Here is a 27,565-nt window from a genome sequence, read left to right on the forward strand (position 1 = left end):
TGGAATTTGCACGTCGTTATCACAACTCGACGTCCACTGAGGGGCGACGGGCGGCCTTTTCAGACGAATCACATTTTATACTCCATCGGACAGACGGCCGTTGTCGTGTACGGCGTGAAACGTCTGAAAGCAAACATCCTACGACCCGGATGGAGCGCTATGGTCTGGGGAATGTTTTCGTGGCATTCCCTGGGCGATCTAGTCATTCTGCAAGGCACAACGCATCAACACAAGCCATACTTCATCGGTAGGCACACTATCTTGTAGATTACCAACTGCATGAGACCATCAACTAGACATGCAAGAGTATCAATAGATTGGAAATAACAGCCAATCAGTTGCAAAATAAAAGTTTATTAAACCTTGACCATGGTTTCGACAGTTTTAAAACTGTCGTCTTCAGAAGGTGTTGTATGTAGAATCACACATTATCTACAGGGTGTTACAAAAAGGTACGGCCAAACTTTCAGGAAACATTCCTCACACACAAAGAAAGAAAATATGTTATGTGGACATGTGTCCGGAAACGCTTACTTTCCATGTTAGAGCTCATTTTATTACTTCTCTTCAAATCACATTAATCATGGAATGGAAACACACAGCAACAGAACGTACCAGCGTGACTTCAAATACTTTGTTACAGGAAATTTTCAAAATGTCCTCCGTTAGCGAGGATACATGCATCCACCCTTCGTCGCACGGAATCCCTGATGCGCTGATGCAGCCCTGGAGAATGGCGTATTGTGTCACAACCGTCCACAATACGAGCACGAAGAGTCTCTACATTTGGTACCGGGGTTGCGTAGACAAGAGCTTTCAAATGCCCCCATAAATGAAAGTCGAGAGGGTTGAGGTCAGGAGAGCGTGGAGGCCGTGGAATTGGTCCGCCTCTACCAATCCGTCGGTCACCGAATCTGTTGTTGAGAAGCGTACGAACACTTCGACTGAAATGTGCAGGAGCTCCATCCTGCATGAACCACTTGTTGTGTCGTTCTTGTAAAGGCACATGTTGTAGCAGGACAGGTAGAGTATCCCGTATGAAATCATGGCGGCGAATCGAGGAAGTACAGTACATACTGACGAAACTAAAATGAGCTCTAACATGGAAATTAAGCGTTTCCGGACACATGTCCACATAACATCCTTTCTTTATTTGTGTGTGAGGAAAGTTTCCTGAAAGTTTGGCCGTGCCTTTTTGGAACACCCTGTATATCCGATATGGGAGTTGTCATCTGTCTACTACATGTTCGTGTCATCCACTTCATCACCATTTAAAATACACGGGAGATTTGCAAAATAACTGAGTTTCGTTAATACTTTGACAGTTTTACCTGGCTTGAAAATGGGTTTTAGTTTTAGTTTACAGTAGCTTCAATTTCGAAATGAATTTAACTTTCAACTGGTTTTTGATAATACTTCAGCTTAATTTGATTTCACTTAGCCTACCGATTATTGGTGCGTAGCAGAGCAATAATGTAACAGATAGAGGACTAAATGCAGTAACGACAAGATTTTGTAGACTGCAATACTTTTAAATTTGGATAGCACATTTGTTCCTAGGTACAGGACATTGCGACATGTTTTTACATTTGGAAAAATCTTAATTTATGGGTGAATTTTTTGCAATTTCAGAAAAAGACTGTCGCACATAAGAAATTAATGCCTTAATTTAAAAATGGAATACGAGAATACATTGCACTTCTATTACAGAGCTGCCCAGAGGCGATAATCTGAAATGTGTCAAGGTACAACACTCTCTCCTATTGCTCGTAATTTTAACTAACGTACTAGTTTTGCTAAATGGTGTTTTGACATACCTTTGACGTTGGTGACTCTATACCCCACGGTACTATACTTAAAACTATTTCCACTCTCTTCCATTATTATTACTTTACTACTGTTACCGTTAATAGGGAACATTCGAATAATAGTTTCAATATGATACATGGTATCGATAACAATACCAAAAATTATATCTCGATAATACCTGAACAAAGGAATCGATATTGACAGTATCTCAAGGTATTCATTATTTCAAGTAATGTTTTTAAGCTTTTAATCTTTTCTGCCTTTAATTTGGCGTTCAAGGGATCTTAGCGTGGGATTCCATAATCGAGTTGGCGGTTTAGATAGTTTAAAAAAGGAAATGAATGTTTTGAAGTTACATATTGTGGAAACTAGTGAAGTATGTTGGTAGGAAGTACAGTATTTCTGGTCAGATGAGAATAGATTTGTAAATGTAAAGTCAATAAAAGAATAATGTAAGAGTAGGTCTAATAAACAATAAGAAAACAGGAATGCGAGTAAGTTAATAAGAACAACGTAGTGAACGGATTATCTTAAGAAAGACAGACACGAAGCCAACATAAAGTACAATGGTAGCAATATACATGGCTGTTAACTCCGCAGATGATGAAGCGGTTGAAACAATGTGTGGAAGGGATTATATATATAGTTAAGGGAGGAGAATATTTAATTTTGGTAATAGACTGGAATTACATAATAGGAAGAGAAAGAGAAGCAAAAAAGGTCGGAGAAAATGTATGAAAGAACAAGCCACCTGGTAGAATTATGCACAGGCGATAATTAGCAGAAATTCTTAGATAAGACACAAGTTATTCAATTTCAGTGACGAAAGGAGAAAATGTATAAACATCACAAATGAAGTAGCAAAAGGGAATACAGATGTCTAAGAACTGAGACCGACAGAGAGTGAAAGATGACTAAGCACTTGTGCCTTAGAACAAATGCAAGGCTATAGAAGCATTTATATCTATGCGAAAGGTAGATGCCATCTATAAAAAGTTTAAAAAGACATTTGGAGAAAAGACAAGCACATCCACGAATATGAAGAGCCAAGATGGCAAGCCATTACAAAACAAAGAAAAGAAAGCAGAAAGATAAAAGGAATATATATGAACCATAGACCTTGCCGTTGGTGGGGAGGCTTGCGTGCCTCAGCGATACAGATAGCCGTACCGTAGGTGCAACCACAACGGAGGGGCATCTGTTGAGAGGCCAGACAAACGTGTGGTTCCTGAAGAGGGGCAGCAGCCGTTTCAGTAGTTGCAGGGGCAACAGTCTGGATTATTGACTGATCTGGCCTTGTAACAATAACCAAAACGGCCTTGCTGTTCTGGTACTGCGAACGGCTGAAAGCAAGGGGAAACTACGGCCGTAATTTTTCCCGAGGGCATGCAGCTTTACTGTATGGTTAAATGATGATGGCGTCCTCTTGGGTAAAATATTCCGGAGATAAAATAGTCCCCCATTCGGATCTCCGGGCGGGGACTACTCAAGAGGACGTTGTTATCAGGAGAAAGAAAACTGGCGTTCTACGGATCGGAGCGTGGAATGTCAGATCCCTTAATCGGGCAGGTAGATTAGAAAATTTAAAAAGGGAAATGGATAGGTTAAAGTGAGATATAGTGGGGATTAGTGAAGTTCGGTGGCAGGAGGAACAAGACTTTTGGTCAGGTGAATACAGGGTTATAAATACAAAATCAAATAGGGGTAATGCAGGAGTAGGTTTAATAATGAATAAAAAAATAGGAGGGCGGATAAGCTACTACAAACAGCATAGTGAACGCATTATTGTGGCCAAGATAGACACAAAGCCCACACCTACTACAGTAGTACAAGTTTATATGCCAACTAGCTCTGCAGATGACAAAGAAATTGAAGAAATGTACGATGAGGTAAAAGAAGTTATTCAGATAGTGAAGGGAGACGAAAATTTAATAGTCATGGGTGACTGGAATTCGATAGTAGGAAAAGGAAGAGAAGCAAACGTAGCAGGTGAATATGGACTGGGGGTAAGAAATGAAAGAGGAAGCTGCCTGGTAGAATTTTGCACAGAGCATAACTTAATCATAGTAAACACTTGGTTCAAGAATCATGAAAGAAGGTTGTATACATGGAAGAACCCTGGAGATACTGACAGATTTCAGATATATTATATAATGGTAAGACAGAGATTTAGGAACCAGGTTTTAAATTGTAAGACATTTCCAGGGGCAGATGTGGACTCTGACCACAATCTATTGGTTATGAACTGTAGATTAAAACTGAAGAAACTCCAAAAAGGTGAGAATTTAAGGAAATGGGACCTGCATAAACTGACTAAACCAAAGGTTGTACAGAGTTTCAGGGAGAGCATAAGGGAACAATTGACAGGAATCGGGGAAAGAAATACAGTAGAAGAAGAATGGGTAGCTTTGAGAGAAGAAGTAGTGAAGGCAGCAGAGGATCAAGTAGGTAAAAAGACGAGGGCTAGTAGAAATCATTGGGTAACAGAAGAAATATTGAATTTAATTGATGAAAGGAGAAAATATAAAAATGCAGTAAATGAAGCAGGCAAAAAGGAATACAAAGTCTCAGAAATGAGATCGACAGGAATTGCAAAATGGCTAAGCAGGGATGGCTAGAGGACAAATGTAAAGATGTAGAGGCTTATCTCACTAGGGGTAAGATAGATACTGCGTACAGGAAAATTTAAGAGACCGTTGGAGAAAAGAGAACCACTTGTATGAATATCAAGAGCTCAGATGGAAACCCAGTTCTAAGCAAAGAAGGGAAAGCAGAAAGGTGGAAGGAGTATATAGAGGATCTATACAAGGGCGATGTATTTAGGACAATATTATGGAAACGGAAGAGGATGTAGATGAAGATGAAATGGGAGATACGATACTGCGTGATGAGTTTGACAGAGCACTGAAAGACCTGAGTCGAAACAAGGCCCCCGGGAGTAGACAACATTCCATTAGAACTACTGATAGTCTTGAGAGAGCCAGTCCTGACAAAACTATACCATCTGGTGAGCAAGATGTATGAGACAGTTGAAATACCCTCAGACTTCAAGAAGAATATAATAATTCCAATCCCAAAGAAAGCAGGTGTTGACAGATGTGAAAATTACCGAACTATCAGTTTAATAAGTCACAGTTGCAAAATACTAACGCGAATTCTTTACAGACGAATGGAAAAACTGGTAGAAGCCGACCTCGGCGAGGATCAGTTTGGATTCCGCAGAAATGTTGGAACACGTGAGGCAATACTGACCCTACGACTTATCTTAGAAAATAGATTAAGGAAAGGCAAATCTACATTTCTAGCATTTGTAGAGTTAGAGGAAGCTTTTGACAATGTTGACTGGAATACTCTCTTTCAAATTCTAGAGGTATCAGGGGTAAAATACAGGGAGCGAAAGGCTATTTACAACCTGTAGAGAAACCAGATGGCAGTTATATGAGTCGAGGGGCATGAAAGGGAAGCAGTGGTTGGGAAAGGAGTGAGACAGGGTTGTAGCCTCTCCCCGATGTTATTCAATCTGTGTATTGAGCAAGCAGTAAAGGAAACAAAAGGAAAATCTTGAGTGGGAATCAAAATCCATGGAGAAGAAATAAAATCTTTGAAGTTCGCTGATGACGTTGTAATTCTGTCAGAGACAGCAAAGGACTTGGAAGAGCAGTTGAATGGCATGGACAGTGTCTTGAAAGGAGGATATAAGATGAACAACAACAAAAGCAAAACGAGGATAATGGAATGTACTCGAATTAAGTCGGGTGATGCTGAGGGAATTAGGAAATGAGACACTTAAAGTAGTAAAGGAGTTTTGTTATTTGGGGAGCAAAATAGCTGATAATGGTCGAAGGAGATAGAATATAAAATGTAGATTGGCAATGGCAAGGAAAGCGTTTCTGAAGAAGAGAAACTTGATAACATCGAGTACATATTTAAGTGTCAGGAAGTCGTTTCTGAAAGTATTTGTATGGAGTGTAGCTATGTATGGAAGTGAAACATGGACAATAAATAGTTTTGACAAGAATAGAATGGAAGCTTTCGAAATGTGGTGTTACAGAAGAATGCTGAAGATTAGATGGATAGATCATATGACTAATGAGGAGCTATTGAATAGAATTGGGGAGAAGAGGAGTTTGTGGCAGAACTTGACTAGAAGAAGGGATTGGTTGGTAGGACATGTTTTGAGGCATCAAGGGATCACAAATTTAACATTGGAGGGGAGCGTGGAGGGTAAAAATCGTAGAGGGAGACCAAGAGATGAATACACTAAGCAGATTCAGAAGGATGTAGGCTGCAGTAGGTACTGGGAGATGAAGAAGCTTGCAGAGGATAGAGTAGCATGGAGAGCTGCATCAGACCAGTCTCAGGACTGAAGACCAGAACAACAACATACAGAATGACTGTACAAGGGAAACAAATCTGAGTGCAATGTTATACGCTGAGAAGAGGAGTAGGTGAAGGTGAGATCGGACATATGACACTGATACGAATTATTTGCAGAAGTAATTAATTTAAAGAGAGTACAACTGAAGCGGACCTCTCGAAATTAATTATCACGCCCTTCAGTTGCGAATGTCCCAAATACCATATGTTGTGTTATTTACAGAAGAACAAGAAGACTGGTGTAGATCGAGCTCAGGGAAGATGAGTCTGAGTTCTGGAGAAATGTAGGGACATGTGCTGCATTACTGACCCTACGACTTGGCTTGAAAACTACGTTGAAGAAAACAAACCTACGTTTATAACATTTGTAGAATTATAGCTTTTGACAATGTTGACAGGAATACACTCTTTGAAATCTGAAGAGAGCAGAGATAAAAAAAAAAACAGGGAATAAAGGGATGTCTACAACTTGTATGGATTTCAGACTGCAGTTACGGGGGTCATCGGATATTAAAGGAAAAAATCAGTTGAGAAGGAAGTGAGACTGCGTCGTGACCTGTAATCAATGTTACTCAATCTATACATTGAGAAAGTTGTGAAAGGAGCGAAGGAGAAATTTAGAAAGGGAATTAAAGTTTGGGGAGGAGAAACAAAAACTGTGAGTTATGTTAATAACATTATGATTCTGCAAGGAAGGGCAAAAGATTTGTAAAAGCTGAATGGACAGTGTCTCAAAAAGAGGCTATAAGATCAAGAACAGTAAAACAAGGGTAATGGAACGTAGTCCAATAACATCAGGTGAGGCTGAGAGAATTAGATTAGGAAATGAGACACTACAAGGAGTAGTTGAGATTATAGTCGAAGAGGAGAGGATAAGAGGATATAAAATGCAGACTGGCTTTAGCAAGGAAAGAATTTCTGAAAAAGGACGTTTTATCATGTTGTTGTTGTTGTGGTCTTCAGTCCTGAGACTGGTTTGATGCAGCTCTCCATGCTACTCTATCCTGTGCAAGCTTCTTCATCTCCCAGTACCTACTGCAACCTACATCCTTTTATCATACAATATTATTTTCATGAATGAAAGATAGATCTACTTTTTGAAAGTATTCAGTTAATGTTTTCTTTAATAAACAAACCTGTCTCAACACATTTATATTTATTTTGTAAATAAAAACCGCCTTTTCTTGCCATAATGCAGCAAAAAAGGCGGTAGAATTGGAAGGAAAATCAGCATTGGCCGCATTACAAAATACGGTCAATGCTGATTTTCCTTCCAATTCTATCCACTATTCGGTCGTGGTGCACACAACACGCCATGGAGTCGCCAATCAAAAAAATAAAAAGCGGTTTTTATTTACAAAACGAATATTTCTGGTCCTGCTGTGGATGATGACTACACAAACAAACCTGGTTCACCACAGTTGTGGCATCCTATTTTCTGAAATAAATACGTGCAGATTTTATTTAGGGTAAAAAAGGTTACATAGCATTTTGATGTTATTTAAATAACTTGCGCACTTTACATTTTACTTACACTGTGTGTGTCCTGTGGCCGCAGTCCGAAAACAGTCACAGGTCTAAATTAATACGCCATATCATCTATAAATATAGGCGATGTTAAGGTATCGATTGTACTGAATTTTTGTTTAGAGACACATCCTTTAAAAAAAATATTCCGGTAAATCGTGGCATATGTCCCTGTAGCCTTACCATTACTGTTGCTGTATTTGGCCCTCCTGAGCTGTGGCTCGTTTTTATTTTCGTGGCAAATGTCTTATTGCTGTTCTTTGTGTGTTTAAAGTGCTATATGGACATCGGTCAAAAAATTGTGAGCCTTTGATACGAAGAATTACACACATGAAAAAAAGTGTTGCATCACCTCGGTTCCGATGGTTCCGAAACCTGTACAGAAAATTGGACTAGAGATCAATATAAACATCATTTCCGCTCTTTTTATTGCCCATGAAAACCACACATTGCATGTTGTACCACCATACAGCGAGACCTTCAGAGGTGGTGGTCCAGATTGCTGTACACACCTGTTCCTCTAATACCAGCACCACGTCCTGTTGCAATGATGCATGCCTGCATTCGTCGTGCCATACTATCCACAAGTTCATCAAGGCACTGTTGGTCCAGATTGTCCCACACCTCAACGGCGATTCGGCGTAGATCCCTCAGAGTGGTTGGTGGGTCACGTCGTCCATAAACAGCCCTTTTCAATCTGTCACAGGCATGTTCCATAGGGTTCGTGTCTGGAGAACATGCTAGCCACTCTATTCGAGCGATGTCGTTATCTTGAAGGAAGCCATTCACAAGAAGTGCACGATGGGGGCGCGAATTGTCGTCCACGAATACGAATGCCTCGCCAATATGCTGCCGATATGGCTGCACTGTCGATCGGAGGACGGCATTCACGTATCGTACAGCCGTTACGGCGCCTTCCATGACCACCAGCGGCGTACGTCGGCCCCACATAATGCCACCCCAAAACAGCAGGGAACCTCCACCTTGCTGCACTCGCTGGACAGTGTGTCTAAGGCGTTCAGCCTGTCCGGGTTGCCCTCAAACACGTCTCCGACGATTGTCTGGTTGAAGGCAAATGCGACACTCATCGGTGGAGATAACGTGATGCCAATACTGAGCGGCCCATTCGGCATGTTGTTGGGCCCATCTGTACGGCGCTGCATGGTGTCGTTGCAAAGATGAACCTCGTCATGGACGTCGGGAGTGAAGTTGCGAATCATGCAGCCTATTGCGCACAGTTTTGAGTCGTAACACGACGTCCTGTGGCTGCACGAAAAGCATTATTCAACATGGTGCCGTTGCTGTCGGGGTTCCTGCGAGCCATAATACGTAGTTAGCGGTCATCCACTGCAGTAGTAGCCCTTGGGCGGCCTGAGTGAGACATGTCATCGGCAGTTCCAGTCTCTGTGTATCTCCTCCATGTCCGAACAATATTACTTTGGTTCACTCCGAGATGCCTGGACACTTCCCTTGTTGAGAAGCCTTCCTAGCACAAAGTAACAATGTGGACGCGATCAAATCGCGTTATTGACCTTCTGCCGGCCGCGGTGGCCGTGCGGTTCTAGGCGCTGCAGTCCGCGGGACTGCTACGGTCGCAGGTTCGAATCCTGCCTCGGGCATCGATGTGTGTGATGGCCTTAGGCTAGTTAGGCTTAAGTAGTTCTAAGTTCTAGGGGACTGACGACCTAAGATGTTAAGTCGCATAGTGCTCAGAGCCATTTGAACCATTTATTGACCGTCTAGGCATGTTGAACTACAGACAACACGAGCCATGTACGTCCGTCCTGGTGGAATGACTGGAAATGATTGGCTGTCGGACCCCCTGCGTCTAATAGGAACAGCTCATGTATGGTTGTTTACATATTTGGGCTGGTTTAGTGACATCTTTGAACAGTCAAAGGGCCTGTGTCTGTGATACAATATCCACAGTCAACGTCTATCCGCAGGAGTTCTGGGAACCAGTGTAATGCAAAACTGTTTTTGATGTGTGTATGCAAACAGACAAATGGTTCAAATGGCTCTGAGCACTATGGGACTTAACTGCTGTGGTCATCAGTCCCCTAGAACTTAGAACTACTTAAACCTAACCAACCTAAGGACATCACACACATCCATGCCCGAGGCAGGATTCGAACCTGCGATCGTAGCAGTCGCGCGGTTCCAGACTGTAGCGCCTAGAACCGCTCGGCCACTCCGGCCGGCGCAAACAGACAGAATACGGCGCTGCGGTCGGCAATTCCTATATAAGACAAGTGTCTGGTGCAGCTGTTAGATCGGTTACTGCTGCTGCAACGGCACATTATCAAGATTTAAGTGAGTTTAACCACGATCTTATAGTCGGCGCACGAGCGATGGGACACAGCATCACGAGGTAGCGATGATATGGGAATTTTCCCGTATCACCATTTCACGAGTCTAACGTGAATATCAGGAATCCGGTAAAACATCAGATCTACGGCTTCGCTGCGGATGGAAAAAGATCCTGCAAGAACGGGACCAACGACGACTGAAGAGAATCGTTCAGCGTGACAGAAATGTAACCCTTCCCCACATTGCTGCAGATTTCAACGCTGGTCCATCAACAAGTGTCAGCATGCGAATCATTCAACGAAACATCGTCGATATGGGCTTTCGGAACCATAGGCTTACTCGTGTACCCCTAATTAAAGCACGACAAAAAACTTTAGACCTCGCCTGGGGCCGTCAACACCGACATTGGAGTGTTGGTGACTGGAAGCATGTTGCCTGATCGGACAAGTCTCGTTTCAAATTGTATCGAGCGAATGGACGTGTACGGCTGTGGAGACAAACTAATGAATCCATTGACCCTGCATGTCAGCAGGGGACTGTTCAAGCTGGTAGAGGCTCTTTAATGGTGTGGGGTGTGTGGAGTTGGAGTGATACGGGACCCCCGATAGATCTATATTTGGCTCTGACAGGTGACACGTACGTAAGCATCCTGTCGGATCACCTTCATCCATTCATTGCATTGTGCATTCCGACGGACTTTGGCAATTCCAGCAATATAATGCAACACCCCACAAGTCCAGAACTGCTGCAGAGTGGCTCCAGGAATACTCTTCTGAGTTCAGTCTCCTCCGCTGGCCACCAAAATCCCTACACATGAACATTACTGATCCTGTCTGGCATGCCTTGCAACGTGCTGTTCAGAAGTGATCTCCAGCCCCTCGTACTCTTACGGATTTATGGAGAGTCCTGTAGAATCCATGGTGTCCTTTCCCTCCAGTACTACTTCAGACAGTCGAGTCCGTGCCACGTCGTGTTGTGGGGATCCCACACGATGTTAGGCAGGTGTATCACTTTCTTTGGCTCTTCAGTGTAGCTTTTTCTAAGAGAACTAAGTGTTCCACGTCACGCATTCTGTCGAGATGTCCGCCAAGCACAGTCACCCACTTTCACCTACCACACGTTAAGGCTTCTATCACCGTTATACTGCATCGTGAATCGAACGATAAAACATTTTCACATATACGGTTAAGTTCGTAAGTCATATATTATTTAGCTTTACTGAAGAGTATTTATTGCTCCACATTTCGCCGATTTTTGCCCACGACTCTCACCCACTGCCGCGCACCGCGACCAAACTACCTTTCTAACAGGATAATAGCATTCATAATATCCCTTATGAGGTATACGTCTGTATGCATCTCATATCTAGAATGGTACTGATACGTTCTCCCATGGACTCGCATTCGGGAGGACGACGGTTCAATCCCGCGTCCGGCCATCCTGATTTAGGTTTTCCGTCCTTTCCCTAGATCGCTCCAGGCAAATGCCGGGATGGTTCCTCTCAAAGGGCACGGCCGACTTCCTTCCCCATCCTTCCCTAATCCGATGAGACCGATGACCTCGCTGTTTGGTCTCTTTCTCCCAAACAACCCAACCCAACCCTTCTCCCATGTCATATATTCTAACCCAGGCAAAGCTGGATTTCTCAGCTAGTAAAAATTAAATAAGTAAGCAGAAAAGAAAAATATTCCAAAAAGAAATACACGTGTATTCGAAATATTCTTTTGTGATACGCTTCTCAATAACATAAACTGTTTTATATGTCTGCTAGGAAGTCGATCCTGCTGCCGGTTGTTTTCTCTGCCTCGTGATGGCTGGGTGTTGTGTGCTGTCCTTAGGTTAGTTAGGTTTAAGTAGTTCTAAGTTTTAGGGGACTGATGACCATAGATGTTAAGTCCCATAGTGGTCAGAGCCATTTGAACCATTTTTTGCTGCCGGTTGCGTATGGCTCCAGTAAATTAGGTTATTATTTTTCCCCAAACTACTTGACACAGTGCATGGGGGCTTAATTAAAATAGAATGCAAATAATTTTAATTTTTTGTTTCAGTAGCTGACTGTTCGATTACGAAGTCTCGTAACGGTTGGCCCTGACTAGTATTATTACGCTATCTGACTGCATAGAACAATAACAAAGAATGAAATGGAAATTTTCATTAACACAATTAATTAATTAAGTCCCCAGCAACTATAAAACCTACGAAACCAAAGCACAAGTGTAACTGTTCTGTGTGTGGAAGTATGACTCAACGTACGCATCTGGCACGGTTCTTCTTCAACAACACAAGAAATTTTAAATATCATTTATACTGAATTAATTAAAGAAAATAGAAATACCATAATTACTCAAGAAAACCAGAATTACACTCTAATACAAGAACACAAGCCAGATGCTTTGTTGACTGAACCTGTAATGACGCATTATTCAGGACATTGAAATAATGAGAAAGAAAAGAAAAGTAGTTTGTTACCTTAATTTATATTGATGAAAAGCACTCTAGACATTACAATCTCTCCACACCGACTCGCTATTACCACATCTCAACAAGAACTTTTCAGTATCACATCTCAGCAAGCACTCCCTACTAGCACATCTGAACACGAACTGACTACTACGAGTCCTGGACAAGCACTGACTACTACGACATCTCAATAATCACTGGAGGCGGCGGAACAATGCTCTCTAGCGATCTCTGGCGCTGTGGCTCAGTGTAGCCACCTTTCATATGCCCTTCCTCCACGGCTAGAATTTGATGGTATTTTTGCCAGCATTGGTGGTGAAAATACCACCAAATTCGTCAAAAAAATACAGACAAAAATAAAAGATAATATTAATACGTAAATATCATATAACTAGATAAAATTTTGGCTTTGCACTGACCTTTCAATAACCTATTATATAGAATACAGTAAGCAATACAAATTCTTTCATACATGTGACTTTACATAATAGTTTACACAAGTATTATGTGGTTAAACAATTCAATCAATAGCGTCAGCAATGACGAATATGTGCAGGTAAGAGTCTCATAACTTTTCACAACCAGTAATACACAAAAAATCAGTTTATACAAATATTCACATAAACGCTTTCCATAGCTCAAGAATAAGCAGTTGACAGTTCCAGCAGTAGCACCCAGCAATGGTCAACAGGTGCAAAACCAACAAATGACATTTTTTTTAGTAGAAACAGTCCATCAGTGGCACCCAGTAATGTTGAATAGGTGCAGACACCAACAAGTAACACCATTTCAGTATAAGCAGTTCCATTAGTGGCACCAGCAATGTTGAGCAGGTGCACACAGCAACAGGTGACATCTTTTCAGTAGAAGCAGTCCATCAGTGGCACCCAGCAATGTTGAGCAGGTGCAGACATCAACAAGTAACACCATTTCAGTATAAGCAGTTCCATTAGTGGCACCACCAATGTTGAGCGGATGCACACAGCAACAGGTGACATCTTTTCAGTAGAAGCAATCCATCAGTGGCACCCAGCAATGTTGAGCAGGTACACACATCAACAAGTCACATTTCTCAGCAGAAGCAGTTCCATAAAATTCACTATCACTGATCACACTGTTCATCAGAGTTTATAAGCAGAAATTAAACATGTCCTAGTGGCACCAATCATGTAGAAAAGGTACAAGTAACAGTCCATAATTTTTACAATCACTGATCACACAGTTCATCAGCAGAAATTAAACATGACTAAATGTCACACATCATGTTGAAAAGTGCAGCACCATCACTAATCAGACAGTTCAGGCATGAACAATAGTTTGAATACACATACAATGCTTTTACACTAAACATACAAATCATAACAAACACACAAAGGATATCAGATAATTGTCCTATTAACTATTACAATACACAAATACCAGTAAACCTATAACATTTATGGGTGTCAGTGCAAGCCACTACCAACAAATAAAATAATATTTAGGAGATAGGTGGGTAGGATTAGGAAAGGAAAACACACAAAACACACTCACTCATCTTTCATCCACATTAAGTACTACTGTGTAATTGAATAGTGTTAACTGTGTAAATGTAACTCTGTCCAAGATTTGATGTTCATCATGTGTACCAAGTAGTAGTGGCAGCAATGTATAACAGTCAATAATAGTTAAGTCAACGTCATAGTCATCATGTCTAGACCAATGTTTGCCAAGCCAGATCAAAATGTACGGTTGCAACTGTCAGTGAGCCAAGATATGCACATGCTTCCTCTCTCAATAAAAAGTATATACTGCTTAGTGATTTGACAAAGTGTGTGTGTAGACAATCTTCCTTCTACTTGAGTGTTCTAGTCTGCCATCTTCATCCTCCTTGTTCCATATGGACCAACAAAAAAAAATATGCTCCTCACTTACTTTACCTCTTATCCACCAAAACTCCAATAATCATCAGCATAATCTCAATACTTCACTAATACCTCTTCAATACGTCGATACATATAAACCTTATCATCAATATCATTTACCTTACCTCTTGTCCACGAAAACTCCAATAATCATCACTTAATCTTAATACTTCAATAATACCTCTTCACTACGTCGATATATATAAACCTCAGCACCAATATCATTTCACTTCCATAACAACTCTTTCCTCTAGTCAGTCTCCTCGAACAAGTACAGACAAAATCCTAGTGCAACTTCAATTCATCATCCCATACAATCCGAAGACACAGTGTCTACACACAACCTCTGTGTAATCCATCTGACCCAAATTTTCTACTCATTATAAATTATAAGATAAATTTTGGTTCCTTGTCCATCATTAAATAAAAGAAATGCATACATGACCTCTAACAGACTTAGTTCGAATAACTCTCAGTAATTAAGTACGATTACGGAGTGTGAATGATCATAATATTTCACAGTGTGTACACCACTTCAAGAATCATAGCAGAAGCAAACATGTGGAGTATTTTTTGTGTCAAGTGTCACTTCCTATTTCAATTGCTCACGAAAAATGCAGTGTAATAACTGTCAATGGTCTAAACCTAGTTTTGGTATGTCATGTCGTTAGCTTCCTTCCTATTAGCATAAATTTATACAGCTTCCATAAAACCTCAGCTCATGTGACTTCTATGAAGTTTCTTGTACTCATGTCGTTCGTCGAATTATAGCAGTTCATTTTCTTATCTTAAAAATATAAGGCACTGAGCATAAGCAAAACATGCAATAGCGAGTAAATATACCAGTAGAGAACTGAATGTCAACAAGTGGATGCAGCACAATTCCTACAACGAGGCTCTGCCAAGCGAACAATCTATAATTAATACCACAGTGTAACCTAAACTCTATATTTGTACACAGTATATCAGCATTTCTATATACTAAATTGAAGAGTAGTTATGACAACAAAACAGAAATGTGTAAATATGCAATCCATACAAAAAGCAGCAAACATATATCTTACGTAATAAACAAGTCATTAGCATCATATCAGCATAAGCAAATAAATGTTCGTATGTAATCTTAATAAGTAAACATGAAGGCGCAAGCAGATAAATCACAAAGTGTAACCTACATATATAACAGCACAACTAATAGGGTGACAATTATAATTTAAATAAATAAGCACAGCAGGCACATAATAAAAAAATATGACATCAGTGAAAAAGCAGTGCAGCCAAGCAATGCATAATATATACAAATAACAACCCTGTTCATTAGTCAATCATTGTCAAAATCAGTTAATGTGCGCAAGCACGTCGCTTCACTAGTAAATTCATAGAACATGAAATTTAGCACGAAGTATGAATCACGTAATCGCGAGCAGCAAATTACGTCTAAAGTACGTACCTAAGTGGAAATATGTTACATGAAAAATAAACTCAATTAATCGTTACCTTTTTTTTTTGAAATTACATTCTTCCTGAAATTTTCTCCATAGCAAGTCCTCTTAACGTCGGACACACATAGAATTTACCTGAAGGTCTTAAATATTTTATACAACCGTATCCTGAAAAATACTGAATGTTAATAACATAATTTATCAAGTCACTATAGCTTTATACTGAATTTAGTCGGAGAAATTAAACTGTGTATTTGTTTACGTCTGTCAGTGCATTCGCACTGAGCGCTCGATCAGCTGTAGGCGCGTGACGTAGGAAGCGATTGTTTGCGGTCAACGACTGCCTTGTGCGGCGCGCCGACTTGACTGTTGCTTTGAGTATGTGCCGCCGCCGGAACACGGCGCGGTATCCTTGTATTCTCTGCATGTTTACATGTAGCTGTTAGTTTCTCTAAAGTATGTCATTCCACAAAAATTTTAACGTTAGATATGTGATGTATTCCCTTAGAGCGTCGAGATTTAAGAGTTTCTACTTCAACAGTGTTATCATGTATAATTTTGCGAATTCTATATGGACCGTTATAAAGCAGAAAAAATTTGCGACAAAAGCCTTTTCCTTTGTGAGACAAACGATGAGACTTAATTAACACCTTTTGGCCAACTGACAAGATTTTTAAACGACCAGGATGTTTAGCTGATTTCTCTCTTCTAGCAGCGGCAGATGCAATATTTTGTAGAGCCAGGTTGACAACTTCAGAATGCCGCAGTTTCCGGGAAGGCGGAAAAGGAACGATTTCAGAAATGCGATTTGTTGGTACTTTATTTTTTAATATCAATAGAGGCGGTAAAGAAGTTGAGTCATTAGGAAGTTCATTCAGAATGTTTTGAAAAATATGAAGATACTGATCCCAAGTTCTGTGATTCTGATGACAATAAAGACGGCACAATTTATTGATTTCGTTCATCCATCTTTCTGAAGCGTTAGATTGAGGGTGAAAAAGTGAAATGAAGATTGGTTTAATTTTACTACGCCGTAGAGTACGAAGCCAAATTTTAGAGCGAAACTGTGATCCATTATCTGATATAACCTTATCAACATGACCCACTTCTTTAAGAAAATGTTTGATGAAAGCATTATATACTGAACGAGCTGTTGCTTTGCGTAACGGTGTAAAACACACATATTTTGATGTCAATTCCACTGCTACAAAAATGTACGCAAAACCATTAGTAGATCGAACCACTGGACCGAACAAATCAACTGCAGCCATCTCCTTTAATTTCGCTGGAATGATAGGAAACAACGGTGCTCTGTGAGAAATTGTTGGCGGCTTAGCCTTTTGACATAATTTGCATTTGGCAAGAACAGATCGAATACGTTTTTCCATATTACTGAAGTAGCAATTTTCTCGTAATTTATGAAAGCATTTTCTGGGACCAAAGTGCGCATAACTAAAATGTTTGTACCAAATCAATTTATTGACCCACTCATCAGGAATACAAACTAACCAAACAGAGTTGTCGACCGATTTTCGTTTGAAAAGAATATCATTGTGAACTAAATAATACTGTCTGATCGCTACGCTTTCCTTTCTCCTCCACTTCTCCTTAATGTCCTTCCAGATTGGATCCTTATTTTGCTCCTTAGCGATGTCCTGGAGCGAAGATGAAATAAAGTTCTCAAACGCAACACCTTGAATGTACATCAAACAATAGTGGTTTTCTTTGCAGTCCTCTTCAGCACTTTGTTTCAAACCCATAGGTGCACGTGATAAAGCATCAGCAACAATATTTGAAGATCCCTGTATGTAAACAATACTAAAATCAAATTCCTGTAGATACAGCGCCCATCGTGACAATCTGCCATGAGTTAATTTTGTCGACATAAGAAATTCCAAAGCTCGATGATCAGTGTAAACCTTAGTATGTCTACCAAACAAAAATGTGCGAAATTTTGTGAAAGCCCAAACAACAGCCAAAGCTTCAAGTTCCGTAATCGAATAATTCTTTTCGGATTTAGAGAGAACACGACTTCCAAATGCAATAGTCTTCTGTACTACAACGCCGTTTTCTTCTATCTCTTGAAATAAATGTGCACCTAGGCCTTTGTATGATGAGTCCGTCGCCAAACAAAAATCTTTAGATAAATCCGGATGTGAAAGAAGTGGAGCAGCAACTAAAGCGTCACGAAGTTGTTCAAATTCTGATTGAGCTTCCTCATCCCAACACCAATTAGAATTCTTTCCAGATAGTTCACATAAACGAGGTGTGGCCAAATTGTCCAATCTAACAAAGCGTCTAAGAAAATTACAGACACCAAGGAAACTACGAACATCACGTTTTGTGGTAGGAACAGCATAATTACGAATAGCGTCTAGTTTTTCTGGATCAGGAAGAATACCTTCTGTAGAAATAATGTGACCGAGAAATTTCACCTGAGAACGACCAAATTCAGATTTTTCCAAGTTCACTGTCATGCCAACTCGTGCAAAAATACGTAATAATGAATCCAAAATTTTGTTATGCTCACTCCAAGAACGTTTAGCAATAAGAATATCGTCAACATATGAAGTAATATTGTCACGAAGATAAACAGGTAAAATTTCATTTAAGCTACGAATGAATGCTGCTGAAGATACAGTAAGTCCAAACGGTAATTTCCGAAACTGGTAACAGTTACCAAAGGCTAAAAAGGCAGTATATTTTCTACAATCAGGGTGGAGTTCTATTTGCCAAAAACTTGCGCGCATATCAATCGTGGATAAAACTTTAATTCCATGGAAATGTTGAAGAAGTTCATCTAAATTTTGTGGACGGTCAGTTTCAGGAATAATAATATTATTTATCTGTCTGGAATCCAGAACCAAACGAATTGACCCATCCTTTTTAAGAACAACGTGTAATGGGCTGGTATAAGGGCTGACTGCTGGCTCAATAATGCCCTGATCTAACATGTATTGAAGTTCATTCTTAACCTTGTCTCTGTAAGCCAAAGGAATAGCGTACGTTTTCCCGCGAAATGGTGTGTGTTCTTTTACTTTAAATAAATATTGTAAGCCTTGTATAGTTCCTGTGTGATGACTAAACACTGTAGCATGTGAAGTCAAAATATGGTGCAGCTCTTCTCTTGCAACGTCATCTGGCACTTCAGCTTTTTTAACCTTTTCATTAATTAATTCTTCGCTACTAATTATATCCTCCATCGCGTCTCTGTATCTATTGTCATTGTCATGAATAAACACACTGTCGTCATAATGCTCAACGAAAACATCAGAAGTAAGAAACCTTAAACATTTTGTATCTGATTCAGATCTTGCTAAACACTCGAAAAATTTCAAACATTTCGGCATTCCGGCAACAGTCAAATTCACACTTCCTTCTTTAAAGTTCAAAATTGCCTTATGTGTGTTAAGGGGATACGGAATCGGATTTTGGGTTAAAAAATCGAATTTTTTTTATTGGTGTATTATATTCTGCCATGTTTCCTCTTTAAAATGACGTATCATACATAGCTCTACTACAATTATAACTATTTTATTTTTATATATTTGTGAGATCGGGTATTGCGCTTTAGTTATACACGTCTCTCGTGGCTGACCATGAACTTTTTGGCAGTACCTTTAAAGTGACATGAATTCAAATATCCCGGTTTCCAGCGACTATTTATACACTAGTTGCCCGAAAATGTTTCTCTCTGGTTTCCTCAAGTTACTCTTTGACTTTGTGGCGGGACTGTTTTGTAAACAGTGTGATATAAGAAAGTAGTTGTTGTTGAGTTATTTCGTATTTAGTGCTTCATTTTTCGCAGTGAAAATGCCTAGAGCTAAAGCAAAAGTATTTAAAAAGCGTGTGAACTGGCAAAAGAAAAGAAATAATGATTCATTAGCAAAGCAAAGCAGTTCATCATCATCACTGTTGGAAAATGTGAATCCACTTATTACTGATTTGCCGAACGAACTTACACCAAATGAAAACAGTGCTTCTCATAAAAAACTAAGAGATTTGGAAGAGAAATATAATTTACTTGATAGAGGGAATGAAGTTTTTGAACTCATTGATACGAATATATTGTGTGAAGCTCTTGAAAACAGTTTGTGCTGCAAAAAATGTCATGGAAACGTTTCTCTGAAAGTAGAATCCCATGTTGGCCTGGCTGCCCAGTTTAATTTAATATGCAGTGTTTGTAAATACAGCTGTAAGTTTCCAAGTTCGGTTTCAGTAACTGTAAATAATGGATACAAGAAAACTGAACTTTATAGTGTAAATATTAGGTTAGTTTATGGATTGCGAGCAATTGGTAAGGGCAAAGCAGCTGGTGATATGCTATGTGGTGTTCTAAATCTTCCAAGTGCACCTTCAAAGTTTGAAGCTTACAATTATGTACTAGGATCTGCAGTTGAAGATGTAGCACAGAAGTCAATGCAGGTTGCTGTGGAAGAAGCAGTGGAAGAAAATGACGGCAGTCGTGACCTCACAGTGGCGTTTGATGGCACGTGGCAGAAAAGGGGCCACACCTCCAACAATGGTGTTGTAACAGCAACTAGTGTTGATACTGGCAAGGTTATTGATGTTGCAATAATGTCTAAATACTGTAGGTGCACAGGCAGGCTGAAAAATGAACACAGTGATGACTGTATTGCTAATTATTATGGTAGTAGTGGTGGCATGGAGGTTGCTGGGGTGAAGAAAATTTTTCATCGCTCTTCACAGTGGTATAATGTTCTCTATGTCAAATATCTGGGAGATGGTGACTCTAAAGCATTCAAAGAAGTTTTGGAAAGCAAACCATATGGGAACAGTGTAAATATAAGCAAACTTGAATGTATAGGACATGTGCAGAAGAGAATGGGTGCCAGGCTGAGAAGGTTAAAATCAGTTATGAAAGGGAAAAAACTAGATGATGGGAAAACCTTGGATGGCAGAGGAAGATTGACTGATTCCATAATAGACCACATTCAGAACTGCTATGGCCTTGCAATCAGGCAAAATACAGGCAATCTTGAAGAAATGAGGAGAGCTATATGGGCTTTATATTTCCACACCGCATCCACGGATGAGCATCCACAACATGGTTTGTGCCCCAAAGGTGAAAACAGCTGGTGTAAATACAATAGGGGACTAACAACAGGAGAGAAATACATTCACCACCACAGTCTACCATCAGCCATCATGGCAGAAATAAAGCCCATTTTCAGAGATCTGGCTGACAGAAGTCTTCTGATGAAATGTCTTCACGGAAAAACGCAGAACCCCAACGAGTGCTTGAATAGTGTGATATGGCATCGTCTCCCAAAAACAGTGTTTGTCGGAATTAATACACTACATTTTGGTGTGTATGATGCTGTGGCAACCTTCAATCTTGGAAATATAACTAAATGCCATGTCCTTCAAAAGTTGGGTATGTGTGTTGGTTCCCGTACGGTACGTGCTATGTTCTTTTTAGATCAGCACAGACTAAGGCATGCTGATAATATAATCAAGACATTAGTGAAAAAAGCAAGACAGGTGCAGAGGGGTGCCAAAAGAAGACTTGAAGATGATTATGAAGACTGTGAAGGGGGTATTAGCTACGGATCAGGAATGTTTTAATCTTCTTTCTCCGTTTCCCGTAAGTTTACTTTTTACTTCATCTAGGAACATTATCTCAGGTACTGGTCAACCTAGAAGTCTGAAATTTTTATGACGTAGTGACATAGGTCCCTATTACATACTGAAACAACGATTTTTTAATTACTTGATTTACAAAAGACTTAGGGGTGATAGTCTAGTAAAAAGCGATGGAAAAAATTTACTTAAAAATAAATGTACAATATCTCTGTAAGAAAATACTTTGACAATAAACTGTTGTTTCAGTATTGTTGTAACATATGAATGCACATACAGTAAAATTTTTACCTCTCTGTCTCCAGTAGTTTGTGAGAAAATGTTCCCTATAGTAGGCATATATTAACATTGCGGGGATAGGTGATTCCGTATCCCCTTAAGAAACTCCATACCTAATATAATCTGTGTACTGAGTAATGGAACAATAATAAAATTAGCAGACAATTCGTATCCTTGACAAATGAAATTTAGGTTGGTCTGTTGTTTAACTTCCACACCTTTTCCAGAAATCGCTCCTCGAATTGTAGTTTTAGAAATAGGTAACACAGGACAGGCAATAGTTCTTTCACATATACGAAAAACTGATTCACTAATGGCGTTCAATGGGCTCCCAGAATCTAAAACTGCAGTGAACTTATTCTTACCCACACATACTTCAATAACAGGATGTAAAAATGCGTCTACATTATTTTCCTTTTCGCCTAGCAAAATGTCTCTCATATCTTCCAGGCGTACGTAGTGTAAAGTTGTAGTGTCATTACTTTCTGAACCGTCTATATTGCTGCCAGAAGCCGAAGCTGCTAGTCATTGTCGATTGTTTGCGTCACGTCTTTGATTATTCCCGACATTTCGCGGATCAATTTCTACTATTTCCACTTGTCTCTCTGAATTTCTGTCACGCGGAGGATGCCAATTAGGTCCTTCCTGTCTGTTAGATGCAAATTCTTGGTTGTGTCTGTTATTAAAATTTCTGTTTTCCTCTCTGTCTGCATAACTACTTCTTGTATAATTTCGACTGTCACTTCTGAAATTATTGTTAGACCTACTACCCTGGTTATTTCTGTAGTAAGAGTTTCTATTATTGTATGAATAATTTCTGTCTTGATGATACCGATTACTGTTTCCGTATGATTGATCATTCCGGTAAGAATTACCGTTATTATAATTGTCTGTGTAATTTCTGTTAGAACGTCTGTTATTGTCATAGGGCTGGTATCTATTGTCCTGTCTGTTACGTCTGTCATTCTCAAAATGACCCATATAACGCCCGTTCCGATCACTATCCCTTTTCTCTGAAAATCTATCGTAATTACTGTTACTGAAAAAGTTACAAGAAGTCCCGTCGTCGTTGTCATACTCAAGTTCTTGTAACAAAGTCTTAAAAGTCTCAATGTCGTCTTTACATCTTCCAGCTAAAGCAATTTGTCTTATGGATTGTGGCAGCTTAGTTAAACAAATGCGAATTAATTCAGTCGGGCTATAAGGGTTGGACAGGAACTGATTCTTTCGAATCATGTCTTCAAAGTATTCTGCCGGCGTGCGGAACTCAGACTGTTTAAAATTACGCTGCATAATCAGACTATGTTTGACTCTGTCTTGTGTGTTTTCGGACCAATATGCCGATAGAAATGCATGATAAAAATCATTTAGATTATTACAATCTCTAATGAGTGCGTGCACCCGCGTCGCCGGTTCGTTTTCTAAATATCCACACATAAATTCCAGTTTGTGATTTAGTGGCCAATTTGGTGGGAGTGCGTACATAAATTGATCTAACCATGCACATGGATGTATGTCATTCTTAGAATTGCGGAAGATTTTAAATTTCCGAACAGTCAAAAAGTGTTTATAGTCAAAGTTTTCGCCTCGTGGCGACAAAGACCTACCGCGTCTGTCCCAGTTTGAATGTCGATTATTGTCAAGTTCGCGCGCCTGGCGCTCTCTTGTTGCGTCCCGTAAATGAAACAAATTATCTTCTTCAAACCCCTCTGGTATCTGTGATTCTAAATTTCTTTTGCCGTCTTTTCCTACGATTTCGCCTTCAATTTGTTTGACTTGCTTTTTTAATGCCTCAAATTCCCTTTTAACGCGTTCATTAAATTTTCCCTGATTGTCAACATGTTTATTTATGTTCTGGTACTCTTCGGTTTCTGCAAATGGTAATGGAGCTGTATCATCCGAATCTCTGTCCCCATGTAAACTTAGATTTGTCAATTTATCTGAAATCTCCTCAACTCTTTCCGATAAGTCACCTATTTTTTCTTTCTGTTTACTTACGTCTTCCGTAAGTGTCGCGACTCGGGTTTCAGTATTGACACATTTGGTAGTTAACTGTCCATATTGTTGTGTTAGGTTATTTAATCTGTCATTTGGTACGGATTCCTCGATTCTCTCAAATATTTCTTCCTTATCGTGTGCACGTTGTAAATTTAACTCTGAAAATTTTTGTACTATCACGCGATCTCTTTCCTCCTGTTCTCTATCCTGTTCCCTTTGTCTAATCTGTACTGCAATTAATCTATTATTGTGAGCATTCAAAATCGGTTGTACTTCTTCTCTGATTTCTTTCTTTAATTCATCTTTCATATTTTTGAAACATGTCCCTATTCGTGAATCTAACCGTGTTTCCATTGTTCCCATCTCAGTTTTAATTGTTCCTATTTCTGTTTTAAATTCAGATCGAAACTGCTCCATAGTTCCCATACCAGTTGTAATTATTCCTATTTGTGATCCCTGTGAGTCTAACCGTGTTGCTAAAGTTCCTATCTCTGTTTTAATTGTTTCCATTCGTGCTCCCAAATTTAATATAGCACTCATCAACTGCTCCGTAATAGCCGGTTCGAAATTCTTTTCGCCCCCAACATTTCCCGCGAAACCAACTTCTTTCGTCATGGCTGTAAAGCTATCTGTGTTCGATACTATTTCAGAATCTTCTGTCGTTAATCTCGGATTCTGTGAATTTTCTGATTGAGAAAAATTTTGAAATGGTTCCGGACTATTTTCCCGACTTATTACATTGTTTTCCACTTCATTATCCATCATATTGTTTTCCTCTGTTGGCGAGTTCGCCATGTCAACAATTTCGTCATTCTCACTATCCATCATTTTCGCCTTTTTCATTGATCGCACAATCATTTACAAAACATACAAAACTCGTCACTGTACGGAAATTATACACAATGACTCTTTATCTCCAACAATACCATTCACTCGAAATGTTGCCCTCAAACACGATTAACGAACAATTGAAATAATTGCACTAAATCGTCAAACGCGTATACAAGACAACAAATCAAATTCAGAGAAAAAAAATACCATTAGAAGAATGACAATTACCAAATCTACACATGCAAAATAGACTACAATTACTAAACTACAAATTACTACAACAATACTACTGTCTACTATTTTTACAATCAGAAGAATTCCAAGGGACGATCCTGGCAGGGTCGCCACGTGCATGGGGGCTTAATTAAAATAGAATGCAAATAATTTTAATTTTTTGTTTCAGTAGCTGACTGTTCGATTACGAAGTCTCGTAACGGTTGGCCCTGACTAGTATTATTACGCTATCTGACTGCATAGAACAATAACAAAGAATGAAATGGAAATTTTCATTAACACAATTAATTAATTAAGTCCCCAGCAACTATAAAACCTACGAAACCAAAGCACAAGTGTAACTGTTCTGTGTGTGGAAGTATGACTCAACGTACGCATCTGGCACGGTTCTTCTTCAACAACACAAGAAATTTTAAATATCATTTATACTGAATTAATTAAAGAAAATAGAAATACCATAATTACTCAAGAAAACCAGAATTACACTCTAATACAAGAACACAAGCCAGATGCTTTGTTGACTGAACCTGTAATGACGCATTATTCAGGACATTGAAATAATGAGAAAGAAAAGAAAAGTAGTTTGTTACCTTAATTTATATTGATGAAAAGCACTCTAGACATTACAATCTCTCCACACCGACTCGCTACTATCACATCTCAACAAGAACTTTTCAGTATCACATCTCAGCAAGCACTGCCTACTAGCTCATCTCAACAAACACTCCTCACTACGACATCTCAGCACTGACTACCACGAGTTCTCCCAAAGCACTGCCCACTACGAGTTCTCAATAATCACTGCCAGTGGAGGCGGCGGAACAATGCTCTCTAGCGATCTCTGGCGCTGTGGCTCAGTGTAGCCACCTTTCAACAGAACTTCGATATTTCTTCAATACTATGAAATTAACAAATTTTTTGTTTCGATACTGGCACCATGAGTGTCGATACGTACTAGTGTTAGTTCTACAACCTTGCTTCCAACGTTTTTCTCGAAGTCTGAGGCCTTATTGTGAAAAACCTACAAAAAGTACTGGCTGCCGCTGACCCTACTTTCTCCCATACTTCGAGGAGCATACGAATCCGGCGTCGGAAGAACTGGGCATCTTTTTTGATGACATCCTGGAACCGATACAGTTTTGTACTTGTCCACATGACTGGAGGTGCTGGTCAGACAGGCCGTGTGCCACTGATCGGAAAAGGTGCTAGTCATAGGGAGCAATGTCAGGAGAATACGGCGGGTGGGGTAGGACTTCCCATTTCAATGTTTCACATATGTTTTCATTGGTTTTGCGACATGGCGTCGAGCACAATCATGGTGCAAAATCACTTTTTTATGTCTACCACTGCATTGTGGCTCTTTATCCTTCAGTAATCGGCTCAAACGCATCAGCTGTTTTCGATAACGATCTCCTGTGATTGTTTCCGTCGGTTTCAGTAGCTTCGATGCCCTTCACTCTCTTCTACAGCCGTGCCGGTCTTCGACGACAAGATCACCGTTCTTGAAGCGTTGAAACCATTCTCTGCACGTTCTATCACTAACAGTGCCTCACCATAGGTCCTACCCAGCATTTAACGAGCCTCGACCGCAGATTTCTTCATGCTAAAGGAGAAAATTAAAACTTCCCGCAAGTGACGAGAACGAGTTCGTAAGTTGACACATTCAATTGAGCATAACTTTATGATGCAATCACAAACCGACTAATATCTTGATAGCATTATGTTTACAAATACCTAAACTTACTGTATGACACTTACGGCCTACCAACTGCATCAAGGCTTGTCGCTACTGTCATCTATCGGAAAACGGAGGAAGCAAAGTTGTAGACATAATATGGGAACGACCCTAACTGTGATAGCGAAAAAGGCAGTGGCAGTGTCTCCCATGAGCCGTTTGGGCCTTAGAAAAGAATGATGCCAGTATGCGATGTTATGTCCAGAATTTCTGCAGGCAGCATGTTCAGTAGTAGAACAAATGAATGTTTTAAACATTCATTCAAGGAGGTGTATTCATTCTACGCAACTAAATGAAAGGTTGTTTGCTTATTGCCATACGCGTTTCGTTTCTTTTGTCTGAGAACATCTTCAGTGTGTCGTGATACATGTTTCTTTTTATACATTTGATAAATGTGTTATGTTGTTGTTACAATATGTTACTGTGTTACATTTTGTCATGTTTTTCTCTTGGTTTTCAGATTGGAAACAACTTTTGTAGCACAAATATCGAGAGGTTAAATTACCGTTTGGTTTTACTTACGTTTACCAGTGTTGTTAGTACATGTTAGTCCATATTTGTGGTCCTGTATGTGTGTTCATTCGGTCTTCATGCTCCAGCTGGCCGTTTTACAGCGTTTTTCACCTAGATTTCTTATAACACATTAGTTGCACTTTTCATTTTGTGATCTATATGTGTGTGTTTAGAGTATGTCGTGTTGCCAGCTGTCGCTTTGTGTTCATCTTCCGTCTTTTGTTTGTGTTGTGTGTGTGGATTGATATTTTTCATTTGTTTTGTGTGTTTGTGTATTTTGATATGAGTTCCAGAATGAGATTTTCACTCTGCAGCGGAGTGTGCGCTGATATGAAACTTCCTGGCAGATTAAAACTGTGTGCCCGACCGAGACTCGAACTCGGGACCTTCATCTCATTCTGGAAACATCCCCCAGGCTGTGGCTAAGCCATGTCTCCGCAATATCCTTTCTTTCAGGAGTGCTAGTTCTGCAAGGTTCGCAGGAGAGCTACTGTAAAGTTTGGAAGGTAGGAGACGAGGTAGTGGCAGAAGTAAAGCTGTGA

This window comes from Schistocerca nitens, chromosome 4 (genome assembly GCF_023898315.1).
Source record: "Schistocerca nitens isolate TAMUIC-IGC-003100 chromosome 4, iqSchNite1.1, whole genome shotgun sequence".
NCBI classification, from domain to species: domain Eukaryota; kingdom Metazoa; phylum Arthropoda; class Insecta; order Orthoptera; family Acrididae; genus Schistocerca; species Schistocerca nitens.